Here is a 13,453-nt window from a genome sequence, read left to right as displayed (position 1 = left end):
AGCAGTAGGGGAGAGGGTTTGTGTTACAGCTGGAAAGCATCGTTTTGGCAAATACATTCAGCTGGGAAAAGAAGTGCAAAGCAGAGACCCTGCTGGATCCTCAAAGTGGACCTCGTTCCCTGTGCAATGCAGACATTTCCCACAACAGTTCACCAGCATGTTTTGCACATCTTCAGTCCCCAAAATGCTGCTCTCATCTATGTCTTCCATCTTTCCAGGATTTTAGTTTTACAGTGTGGCATGAGAAGATTTGTTCTGTTGAAAGACAATATAAAGAAGAAATGGAGCAATCTTCTGACATGTATATCGAAGTGAAGGGTTGGTAGTTTGGCCCTTTAAAACTTTCAGGAGAAGCCCTGTGATGGTGACCAGTTGCATCTGATCAGAAGACAAGCTGTACGCTTTCAGCATGTGCATTTTTTCTAATTAAGCAGTTGTGTCCTATGTTGGATCCTTCCCATAGTATATGGAGAATAAAAGATGCTTTTAGTGTTTTCTGAATTTGTAGCAGTACTTGATGTCTACCCTGTTTCTCTCAATGCTCAAATTTTGAAGTGCTCTTTAGTGCATTTCTGTACAAGCTTATGAAACTTCTCTTTAATCCATTACTAAAGTGTTGCAAATACGGACTATGACTGTAAACAATATATGCTATCAATGAAGAAGAATTACAGTCTTGGAGGCCGTTATATTAAAGATAGCTTTTTGTTTTAATTGGGAAAAATGTCAGCTTGCTAGCACCGAGGTGTAGTTGAATCTGCTCTAAGGCAATGTAAGGGTACCTGTGTGTGCACCTTCTATGCAAAATGGAAAAGAAATTTCCGCAGCCATGGAAGGAGCAGACTGCACTACTTCTGGTCTCTTCCTTCTCTTGTTTCTTGTGCCCTGGTCCTGCAAGGGGCTGAGCACGGTGCTCTTCTAAGGCAGCACAGAGCTAGATTGCACATCTAATACCAGCAGATGAGTGTTGCTGGTGACCTGCTTAGTGTTAAACCACTGCAGACTTTGCTGAGCAATGTTGAATGCACTGAGGGATTGAGGTCTTGGCTCTCCTGGAGATGCAAGTGCTTACTTCGTATAGCAACTGATTGATGATTACTAGAGGAGAATGAGATCCATGTTGTTTGATGTCAGCCAGCTCAAAATTCAGGCAAGTGCTAGCCAAGCTAGCTCTGCAGACCTCTGCAAACAATGAGAAGATGGTTACCCCCAGAGCATGCTGCTTCCATCCTGAAATCACCAGAACAAATTGGTCTATAGACAGGGAGGAGATGACTAGCTTAGACTGAGCCCAATTTTTAGAGGGGTAAAATTGGGTGATGAGAATCTTCCACTCCAGGTGCCCCAGGTCACTTTTACACTGTCCTTCTTAGAATAAAGCAAACTGTACAAGAAATTGTTAAACATCACTGGCTTTGCGAAGTTCCAAACTAGGTAAAATAGTCATGATTTACATCAAAACCCAGATAAGAACAAATGTCATCTCTCTTAAGACCAGGCTGTTTTCTTTGTGCTGTTGCTTTTGGGCATTAGGAGAGAGGAAGGGTCTGGGAACAGGGCAGTAGCTGAACAAAACAAGGTGAATCAAGGGCAGAGCAGGAGGCTTACCTTTCAATTTCCTTGTCTTTGTTGCTTTAAGTCTGACCCTCTGCATTGTTTATTGTTTTGTATTTAATTTCCTTGGTTGCTTAAGGAATGGTTGTGGCTGACACAGGAACCTTGAACCATGGTCAGGTGGGACATGCAGGATTCAGATAAAGAACCTGATTTTTACTTCCAGTGAAGACCTTAATTTTTTTTTTACATAGGTCAGAGAAATTAGGTGCTGGTTCCAGAGGTGCAGAGAAAGCTTTTAGTCCCGGTTGGCTCTAACTTTGTTCTGTAGCCTTGAGGATGAAAAAAGAAAGTCCAACCTCAGGTGTTCGGGTGAAACACAGAAGGAGCTAGATCAGTGCATTAGCGAGCAAAGTTTTGCTGGCAGTAAAACTGGATTTGATCTTTTGCTGCATCTCCATGTTGAGCTTTTGTTTCCAACCATAGCACTTTGTGCCTTTCCTCTCCTGATGCTCTGGCAGTTGAGAGGTGGAATTTGATTTGCAGAGGAAAACAGCTGTAGATCAAGCTGTGGAAAAGTTACTGAAGACAAATGTCTCCAACTTTGGATTGCTTCTGTAAGCGTTAGAGACAGGCCTAATCCTGAAGTTGTGGGCTTGAGAGGAAAGTGGAGGTGAAATTTTTCAACCTGCAACAGAAGCAATAGAGCTTGAATGATCCTAATGCTTTCTTCTGACCTTAATGTCATCTCAGAAAAGCCCAGAAACAGAAACAACCTCTCACCTTAAATAAATAAGTAAAATCAATGGGTAGATGTTTATCTCTTGTAGAAACACTGGAAAAAAAACTTTGTTTTTTTTTTTCTCTGTTTCTGTGTCTGACCCCACCTTTCCCATTCCTTCTTAATCACATGCATACCTGGGAACCCATTGCCACTCCAGAGGTTTACATGAAAAGACCTCTGTTGCTTAGGAGTTAATCGGCTTCTGCTGGTTGTCCTTTGTCCACCTGAAGTTCTCAGATCTCTTCCTCTTGCATCACCCCCAAGAATTTAGATCTCAATAAAGAGCCCTTCCCTTGTGTGCCCTGAAGAGCATTGCTCATGTGGAGCAGAGCCCTGGGTCCTTCAGTCAGCTCACCCTACCACGCACACTTGCCTTTGGAGCTCACCTAGGCCTGGCTGTACAAAGAATGGGCTCAGGCTTCAGCTTGTGCTGCTCCCAGAGCTCAAGCCCCTTCTCCTGGATCTGGGAATTTGCTCCAGCAGAAAACTGACGCGGCAGAAGAAACGTCAGTCTCTGCTTGGCTCAACCTTGATCTGGCCAGCCACAGACTTGTGGGTGGTGGCAGGAGCTTTGGGGTAGCCAAGACGTCTTGGTGGCAACTGTTTGAGTTTGGCTTAAAGCAGCTGTTGAAACCTCACTAGAAACAGAAGCTGTCGATGGGGGAGACTCAGCAGCTACCTGTGGAAGAGCATCTCTAGAGCTTGGCTGTATCTTTTCCTGGCACTGTTAAGTGTCAGGTCTTTACTGGATGATCTAAGAGCTCTAAGATTTGTTCACCTCTTGCAAATTGGCTGTTAAAGAGATTTTCTGTGTGTAACTCTTAATGATGTAACCTTTCTTCACCTGTGACACCCATCGCTTGCTGCGATTGATGGGTTATCTGTGTTCTCTAGCAGCCTCTAGTGCTAAATGCTTATGCTGTACCCTTGCACCCCTTGTGTTTTTCTTTTGGTGGGGGAAACAACATAATGAGCGTTTGCTACTGCTAGGAAATAGGTTAAATAGATCAGGGAAGATGTGCTGATTATCTCAGAATACTTTTCTTAATCTAAATGTATTCTTTGTTTAGATTTCTGAGCAGGTGTTAAGTTCTGGTGTCTTTGTTTTCTGTCATTTGTAGAAATACCAGCACTTGTTCATTTGTCTAAAGCATATTATTTCGTATCATTTGCATGTAGGGCACACAAAAGTTAAATTGCCATCAGTGTGTCACTGCTCACCATGGCATAAATCTCTCTTTCTTGTCCTAAATGTGCTATGGAAAAAGTGCACGTGCCCTTAGACATCATGGTGAGCATTTTAATTGAGCGTATGTTGGAGTGCTTTGTAAGTACAGATCAGAAAAATGTTGTTTAGCAATAGATATTATCTGCGAAATAAGAATCTAGATTTAAGTCTGCTGCTGTTAAGGGCAGGGCACCTGGAGGGGAAAAAGAAACAAAAGTAAAATTGTTATCTTGGAAAGATAATTCAAGCATCAACAAATGAAAAGCACGGAGAATAAAGGTATTTGACCCAAGGTAAGAACAATATTAAACGCTGCGGTATGGTTTCTGCCTTAAAACATTTTCCTTCAGAAAAAAATAACAAACCATTGAGCAAACTGGTGCCCTAAAACCAGACAACTAGATCAGTGGGTTAGACACTGACTGAGGACCAGTCAGCCTGGGCACAGTTAGGGGCAGGTATCTGTCTCAAGAAATGATCTGTTTACGAGGACAGCTTGTGCCTATGGTGCGGGCTGTTGGCCAGGTAGACTTTAGCACTGGCGTGCCTCTGGCCATCATCTCTATGTGCTTCTTGGCCCCTTTTTCCCCTACTCACAGTAAAAAAAGTCCTGGCTCAGATGGTAACCAAATGTGTTGCCACAAACAGGGTAATTGTCAGCAGAAGCGAAGCAAGGAGCAAAAACTTTCCTGGTCCTGAAAAGTATTGAAAAGGCTATGTGTGCCATTGGAAAGGCTCTGCCAGCTCAGAAAGACCAGTTAAATATATATATATCTCTATATATATCTATCTCTCTCTATAAGGGCGAGGGGGGAGTGGTTTTTCTTATTTTTTCTTTTGTTACCAGCTAACCCTATTTAGTGCTGTGCAGGATGACGATCAAGTCCTGAAGAAGACAGGCAATGTCTGACCAGAAGATTGGACACAATCGCAGGAATACAGGAAAGGGGAGATCCAAACAGTTTGGAGCTGTGTTTGCAAGAGGTGAATCACCACTTACATAGGTGTAGATGGGTAGATAGGGACTTGGAAACCCTACGTGCACGTGGAAATGCGGGCAGTGCCTTTATTGCTGTGTGTGTGTTTGGGTAGCACCTGCAGCTCCCGTTGACGCTCAGGCGGTGTTGCACAAGTGGTGGTTTACAGGTGTGCTGGATGAAGGGTGTGCCCTGGCAATTAGAGTCAGCTTTAACTTCTTGTTTTTCCTTCACTGCTCATTGCACTGAGCAAAAAGTGACTTTGCTGTGCCTGCTTGGAGTGGGTGGGGAGGGGGAGGGCATTCTGTTGAACGAAAACTTGTTATTGCTTTAACTAGAGATCCTTCAGTTCAGAGGATGGTTGGGAGGAGGGATGCAGTAAGACCATGAAGGAGAGTACAGGCAGATACGTCAGCAAAGTTGCCTAATTGCCTGGTGTACCCATAGTAGGATTTGGTAAGTGATGGTAACCTTAATGCAATTTGGTTTTGATTTTTTTTTTTTTTCCAGGATGCCTAGCAGCTGGTAGTGAAGTCATCACAGTGCTAGTTACTGGTTGTAACTCTTGATTAACGACGAAGTGGGGAGGAGTGCACTTTACAGGGACAATGACGAGCAGGTCTCACTCTGGCCACCTCCAGCCCCTATGTGAAACACATGGGAGGATGCAAGCGCAGCCAGGATTTCACTTGTCTGCATAAACGCAGAGCAGTAGCAGGCTCAGATAATTTTAGGCTATATTTGATGTCGGGCTTTGAGGTGCGGGTTAAATGGACATTTGCTGACTTATTTTGGGAATCTTTGCTGGTGGCAAAAGTTTGGTTCCTGCCCCGGCGTGCACTCAGGAGTTACAGAAGTGCTGAACTGTTTGGCTCCTGGGCAAAATCTGTGCCATGTGCTCATGCTATTTAATAGTGTCCCTTGCTTTTCTACTTGTAATATGCTGTGTTACTATGACCTGTCTCTTTAAAGGTATTCTTACTGTAGGCATCCGCCTCTTTAGGGAGGGGTAGAAAAAAAGGCAACTAAATGCAAAGGTTCTTTTTGCTGAGCAGGGGAAAAAAAAGTTGAGCTACATGAAAGCAAATTTGGCAACCCACTGAAGAGACTGGAGGATAAAAGATGCTCTACAGTTATGCACTGGTGGTTTCCATCCATACACCTTGATGATGTAGTAACTGCAGATCTGCAGTTAGAAAGGGCTTGTGACAGGACCCTGTGCTACCTTCTGCCTTGGCAAAAATTATTCTGTACCTAAAGGAAACAAAATAGAAATGCAGTTAAATTCTCTGAGCTTTGCCATGGTGCACTCAGTGATATTTGTGCGACAAACAGCATTGTGGCTTCAGCTGTGAAGTGCCCCTGTACTCAATTGCTTTGCAAGACCTTGAATGGATCGGAACTGTGTGCCGATGTGCTTTATAAACACACACACGTGGTTAATGCACCCAGAAACAAGCTGTGGGCCCAGAGGCTTCCTTCAGAGATTCCTGAATAATTACCTGAAAAATCCTCCCCACCACACTGTGCCTTATCCATTGCCTGCTTTGCTGCCGGCATCGCTGCTGCAAAAAGTTCCCAATCTGGATTTTAATAGAATTAACAGCTCGTTTTACAGATGAAAGAGGGATAGGAGTATGGCATTTTTATAATAACGCCAGTGACATACTTGTCATTTTGAAGGGGTTTTAGATAAGGTGTAGCATCTCTTCTTGAGACTTTTGTTTCAACAAGCACATGCAAATATTGGTGAGCAGCTTCCAAGCTGACACTGTCACACTTCCTGACCATTGCAGATTTGGTGCTGTCAGTTTTAAGTCCTTCAATACTGAACATGTGGATTGATGATGACACTTAACTGCTTTTCAAAATCCAAATAATACTTCTCAGCCATGATGCTGGTACAGTACTTTTGATCTGAGCGCTTTACAAAAAGACAGTAAAATTATGCTGCTGAACTGCAATTTGGGACAATGTTTATTGACATAAAAAGCCAATACAGTATAAAAGAGTATTTAAAATCAAATTATTTCTTCCTTATCTTATATCAGTGCTGTGAATGGAAATCAATACTATCTGGAAGTATTGGAGCCTATTCAGAAATAAAAAACTTGCACTCAGAAATAAAACACCACGCATTCAGAAATCTTGGGGTAGGAGCATTGACTTCCACATAAACTGTACATGTTAAGTGCTCATCAAATACCTAAATTGCCTTATTTGTTGTCGCCGTTTATGGGTAATCTCTCTTTGTTGACCCTGTGCTGATAATGCTTTCTTAAATGAGGCTGCACCTGGGAGGTAAATCGCACAGTGCGAAAGTCACCCCAGTTGTAAACTGAACAGGTTTCACTGGAGTAACATCTCTGTATAATGGGATGTTAATGGTGAGAGGAGCGAGCATGACTTATGAGATACAAGGGGTTGCTAAGAAAGATTTCAGTTTGAGTGTGAATTTGGGAGGGAGATTTGAGAAGAGGGCTGACTTTGCTTTGGAGCATCTCTGCTGTGGGTGGCACTGATGCTCAAAGTGCTGAGCTCCTCACCTTCACCCCTGAGCTTCTGGGGCAATGGATGTAGGTAGGGTGTGCTTGAGTGGATCTCACGTGTCCCGAGTCAGATGATGGCTGTGGGAAAACGGGATCTGCACTATGCAAGTCTGCAGTTAGCTGCCTAAATGCTTAATTGTTTGAGCTGTTGTGTAACCCATCTGTAATCTGAGCGCTGGGTTGCAGATTTTGGTTGCATCATTAGACCTTCTCTTTCATTACCGGTTTAGGACCATTATAAAGATCTCCTAATTTATATAATTAAGTGCAGTGCAGCTCCAGTGACATGTTGATTCAAGCAGTAAAGCAACTTAATGCCGCATTGCCTGGCCGGTGCTCAGCAGAGCTGGGCAGCCATGCGGCGGTGGATGGAGGCAGCCGATTTTTATGAAAGTGAGGACGTTGCTGCTGCGTGGGTGATCCTGGCCGGGTTACAGGCTGTGCTGACTGTCATCGGTAAAGCCTTGGGCGAGTCACTTCGATTTCTGGCCTTTTGTGACCCCTCCCAGCACTTATCTGTTTAACCTGCAAACACGGTGGCAAAGGGATTCGTGCCGCATCCTCCATGGTGCTCAGCATGGAGGGACCTTGGTCTTGGCTGGAGCTGCAAAGGGAGAGGGGAATATAGATTTGCACTTTACATTTTCTACCAAGATTATCCTTAACATGGAGAAGAAAGCTGGTATTAATGTGTCAGTGCATGTCTCATGCCGATACTTGGTTTCGGTGTGTACATGTTCTCATCCTTATCACCAGATTTCTAAATATGGTGGAAGTTCTTTATTGATTTATTATTACTATTATAAAACTGTGTGGAAATGGAGAAGAAAATGAATTTTGTACATGGGGAAAGTCAAATTAAATTAATTGAATTATGCAGACTGCATGGTTGGAGCTGGAGTGCCTTGCAGCTGATGACGATTTTTACTTCATTCCTGTGGCAATGGAGCTTGCTGAGCCTATTTAGCTCAATCTTACATGTGGGAATTGAGACAGAGGCCACAGTTGACTGGGACAATTTTGAACAATGAGAGCATGGGGATAATGTCACAATGTTGATGTCATGGCCTTGCTTTGAGGAGGGTGATGGACCAGATGACCTCCAGAGGGCCCTTCCAACTGAAATTATCGCATAATTCTTGTTTCCAACTGCTCTGTCTTTTCTCAGAGTCATATCCGATTCTGAAGGGGACATGTTGCCTTCCCAGGAAACCTTTAGCCTGTCCTGCTGATGAGCCGGACCCGATGTTTCAAAGGCAAAAAGGCCCATTCTGTGGTTAAGCAGCATTTTTGTTTGTGTTGAGGCATTGTGTTGGTAGCTTTTGATGATGGCCATGCAGAAATAGTCCTTGGCTTCTCTGTGCTTTCTCTGTTTCCTTGTCTTCTAAAGGGGATTCTGTTTTGGACTTTGCCATGTGTAGCAGGTTGTAGCCTGAATGTCATGATAAAGGAGAGATGGTTCTTGTGCTCCCTGGATGCGAAAGGCAAACAAAAAAAGGAGAGGGGAAGAAGGAGAATCTCTCGCAGAATTAAAAGTTTGTGTTTTAGGAATGTCTGTGGGCTTGAGATGTTATTGCCACTTGCTATCCTTTGCTTTATTTTTTTAGCTAATCAACCTGATGTAGTTCCCCAGTAACAAGAAAATGGTGGTCTTGCCATGATGGTTCAGTGAAGGGTTAATGCATTGCACATATTTTGAAGTCTCCAAGAGTAAAGTTATAATATCTTCTGCAGACACTCGGCCATGATGGTGGCGTGGAAGCAGTTTGAAATCCTTATCTCAGTCCTGATGTGGTTTTACAAGACTGCCTGGACAGAAGCAGTTGCTATTTAGGATGAACACTGTGACATGCTTCAGTTTAAAGAAGATCAAATTTCTGGACGAAGTCCTGTGTTCGTTATTAGTAAAAACCATAATGAGGCACAAAACACTATTATCCTTTCATTTTTTTTTTTTCCTTCTGCTTTCAGCCTTCAAAATGTCAGTCGTATGCCTTTCAAGAGCACTTGTGCAGGACTGTGCTCTCAGAGGTCGGGGAGATTTCCGTGCTTGCAGAGGCCCTGTGACACCTCGTCTTCCCTGGGGAAACAGGTTCCTGGGGGTTATTGCACAAGAGGAGTTAATAGAGCTCAGGTCTGTCAAAGGGCAGGGCAGAAAGCCATAAAGCATCCCTGGTCCCTTTGTTTCCCTGCTTTGCGATTGCTGGTTGAAGTAAAAAGCTAAACTAGAACTTCTTTCAGTTCTGTGAAGATCTCCAAGTTCTAGAGGGAAAATGAGGGTGTGAGCAGGGGAGTGCTGGTTGGGTGTTTCCTTGCTTTGCTTTTCCACCGACACAGGAATATTTCTCTCTACAAGTTCAAGGCGACACTGTCAAAAGAGTTTAAGTTTCAAAAGTTAATGGTGTATATAAAAGAAATTTTGTCTCGCATCTCTTGGTAATCAGGATTAATGGGACTCCAGTTAACATCTTAGTGTTATTACTTGCTCTACAATATGTAGAAATATGTGTGAAATATGGATATGTTTTACTTTCTATTGTTTTAAAATTCTTGATTTTTCATCATCCAGTGTGCCACGTCAGATGCTGCTCTATAAACAAGACATCTACCCGTTGTTTAATTTTAGAGGGAGCTTGTGTGTGTGTCTCATAAAATGTGATGAGCTGAGATCTGCCCTCTGTTATGCTGGTAAAAATGTAATGTGATGCAACAATTACTGGATCCATGTTGCATTTACACCTCTCCAAAGCAAAGCAGGTTTTAGGCAAATAATTCTTTCTTCTTCCATTTATATTGCCAACATGTGTCCATTGATTTATCTCACTGAATGCTGGAGCAGCTTTGCTGCTGCTGATCATCTCCAGCCTTGCTGTGGACCTGCTTGACTTTCCCTTGAGGTCAACCAAGGGAAGAAGTTGCTGTTTGGAACGTGGCTTCATAGCATGTGACTGTGGGAAATGCCTCGTTTGAGCAAAGCGTGTCCAGGCTCCTTTCCCTAAGGAATTAGGAAACACAGTTCAGACCATGGGACAAACTTCCGAAAAGGTCTTGTGAGCCAGTTTCTCTTGGGAGATGCAATAGTAGCAGGAAAGGGGAGTCCTGTAATGAGAATAATGAGGCTGTGTATTAAAAGAAGATGATGACAGCAGCATGCAGTTGTACACCCAGCAATGTGAGAGATGAGGAGGAGAAGCAGTGTTCTCCTTGACATCATTTGATGTGAAATTGTGAGGACATTTTTATAGTGGGCAATAGCCTGAACTTGGGACTGCTCCGGTGGTTTGTTTGGGTGCCGTAGCTGTGGGATTGGCTGTGTTTGGGCATTTTGGCTATCAAAAAGGGTCCCGGCTGTATCAAATAATCAGCAGTTCATCTCTTAGACCATTAGTGCCCTGATCTTGGTGCTGTTTTTTGAATTTGTTGAAAGCTTCATGATGGCAATTACAACCAGATGGTGAGAGAACTCGCTCGACGTGTCAAAGCGATCAGCTGGCAGAGCAACAAACCATGCAATGCTTCTCAGGAAAATGAAATGAGTTTGTGTTCAAAGGAAAAAAAGAGCAAGTTTGAGAAGTCGTTTCCTCTGTGCCATGTGGTATCTGGGAATGATGGGTGTTCGCTGGGGAGGAACCAGCAGAGCAGCTGTAAACCCTGAGGTCCAGATGCTGGGGTTCTCCCAAGCATGTGTTTGAGAGCCCCAACTGATTGCTCCTAAATAGATATTTTCAGCACAGGATAACACCTTTTTTTGCTGTCTTAGTCACTGCCGTTCATTCCATTTACAAATGTAGAGGGAGTTCCCTTTGATGCTTGGCTCCTCTGCCTGTAAAGGAGACATCAGGTGCAGATCATCTCTAAGCTGTTGGACTCTTTTTTTGGAAAATAACAGGAATTTTACAGGAATTACCTATATAAGCCACAGGGCCAGTTATCTTGTGTTTTTAAAAGCGTAAATAGCTGTAATGCTGTCCTTAAACTTTCCTTCTCTCTTCCCTAAACATGTTTCAATAATTCATTAGTGGCATGGATCATTTCTGCTTTAGATGTCTCAGTATGTAGGAAGCAAGACCATGAGCAATCTCTCATCCAGTAATCCTGTCATAGCAAATAAGATGGGCTTTTCCCCGTAATTTTATTAAATCCAGGCAGAATAGGTTGTGTAAAGGCAAGTGTCAAAAGGACTCTCCTCTACATTCTCATTTACTTTAGTAAGCGCTGTGTGATATCATGACCATCGGCCCTTGTGGGCAGTAATTATCCAGAGTTATAGGTCAGAATATGGGAAATGTTGGCAGAGCAGTGTTTTTTACAGCTTTCCTTATAAATATAATGTATGTCATCATCTTCCTGTGATGATACAGAATAGATTTTTCTTTGTAAAGCAGTATGAGCTCACCCATGAAACTTAATTATTAAGACCATCTTGTTAAGATTCAGAAAAGAGAAGCTACATCTGTGTTCATCTACGCTTGGTCATGATTTCCCAGTAAAGGAAGAGGAGGAGAAGAAATCCACATAGGGAAATCCTTCTTCTGAAATGAGTGTGCTTAGGCATGTGGGAATTATCCCAGAGCAGTTGAACAGAAAGCAGGAATCAAGTTTTTTGGGGAACTGATTCTTTGATGTGGACAGCTTTACTGATTGTGCAGTCTCTTTACCTACAGAACTAAAATATATATCTAAGACTACTTAATATTTTCCTACTACTTCTCGTAGCAATCTAAAAATTCCCACAAGAATAAAAGCGAAAAACAACAACACCACCACCACAGAGGAAGAATTTTATGATCCATATTACAGCTTTTTATTGCTAGACTGGTTGATTTTTCTCCACTTGCTAATATTTTCCAATTCATGAGCAGCCAAGTGAGCTTTGTGTGTGAATCTCCATCCACACACCCTCATTCCTCAGTGGATATGATGAAAAACCTGCAGTGAATCACAGTATATTCACTATTTGCTAGTGTTAGCTGTACCTGTGTTGGTTGTTGTTTCAAAGAAATAGCAGTAAACCCTGCTTTCTCTGCCGAAATATTACAACTATGGTATTAAAAGCTAAGTTATCAGAGTCTCACAAATGAGTGAAACCCCTGAATTATTGTAGTATATGCCTTGGAGAGAATTGTTACTTGGAGATTAGCACGGGACGGTTAGTAGGAGCCTTGGGTTAATGTTGCTTGCTTAACGTAGTTAATCATTGCTTTATCAAACAGTAACCATCTTTTAAAATGTGGTCTGGAAAGTAATACCACAGGAATGCCAGAGGGAAGTTCCAGTCTGTTCGATTGTGACTGCGAGGATGGTTTTTATTGGTTAATGAATCCAAACAGGGTTTGCGCGCTCTTAACTGGGATTTAAGAGTTCAGGTAATTCCTTTTTCAGCTCCAGTAGTTTGCCATAAGTATATAATTCAGAAATGTGTGACACCCTAATAAAGAAATTCATACACAATCCCGATACTTTAAGAAGAACAAGAGGGACAACTTTTTTTTTTTCCCAATTTGGTCTATGTTTAAATATATATATATTTGTAGTAAAATGCCTTTTAGCATGCAGTACCCTCTACTGCCTTGCAAAACACTCCCTGTTTCTCAGCAGGAGCCCGCTAGCAGAATGGATCAAAGAGACTTTTAACAATAAATCTTAAGAAAACGTTGTGCTTTGATGCTGAGGTGTTCGGGTGATGCTGTTCTCCTGTAGATAAACGAGTAATATCTGTTGTGCATTGCATTATCTTCCAGTGTTGTACGTTCCCTGGCTAATTCACACAATACAATTGATTTCCCAGCTGGTAACTAGTTTTGCCATTGTTACTTCTGTGCTTGTAATTGCACTTCGAACTCAGGAGGTTGGCTCAGGCTGTGAGATTCCCTGATTACGGATGCTTTCCCAACGGGGAGGGTGCAGGGGCAGAACCACCTCTGTCTGGTTGAACAGGAGGAGGCAGTCGGTGCGTCGCGCTTGCGTTGGGTGATGCGTGTGCGTAGCCACAAACCTTTCCTGTGTGGTAATCAAATGATGGCCTAAGCTGCCCTGATGACTTTGATTTAGCTAACAAAATCTCCCACACAGCATTTAATAAGCTAAAGCCCAACTTGGGCTTTTTCTTGTTTTGATGTTTAATCCACTTTAACTGCTCTTTCCAGGCGTGCTCAGTAGACCAGGTTCATCCCTGTGGATGAATTTACTGAGTAGATTTTGCCCCGGAGCAGGAAATCTGCCTGTGGAAAAGCAATAGCAGCCCAGAAGGGTTTGGCAGAGGCTTGCTGGTAGATTTGGGCTTCATCTGCTGGCCATCACCTGCCGTCATCTACTTTTGTTCCTTTTAAAATACCATGCCGTAAGGGAGTTCACAAATAGC

Source organism: Caloenas nicobarica, chromosome 10 (assembly GCF_036013445.1).
Source record: "Caloenas nicobarica isolate bCalNic1 chromosome 10, bCalNic1.hap1, whole genome shotgun sequence".
Taxonomy (NCBI): Eukaryota; Metazoa; Chordata; class Aves; order Columbiformes; family Columbidae; genus Caloenas; species Caloenas nicobarica.
Note: the sequence above shows the minus strand (reverse complement) of the source record.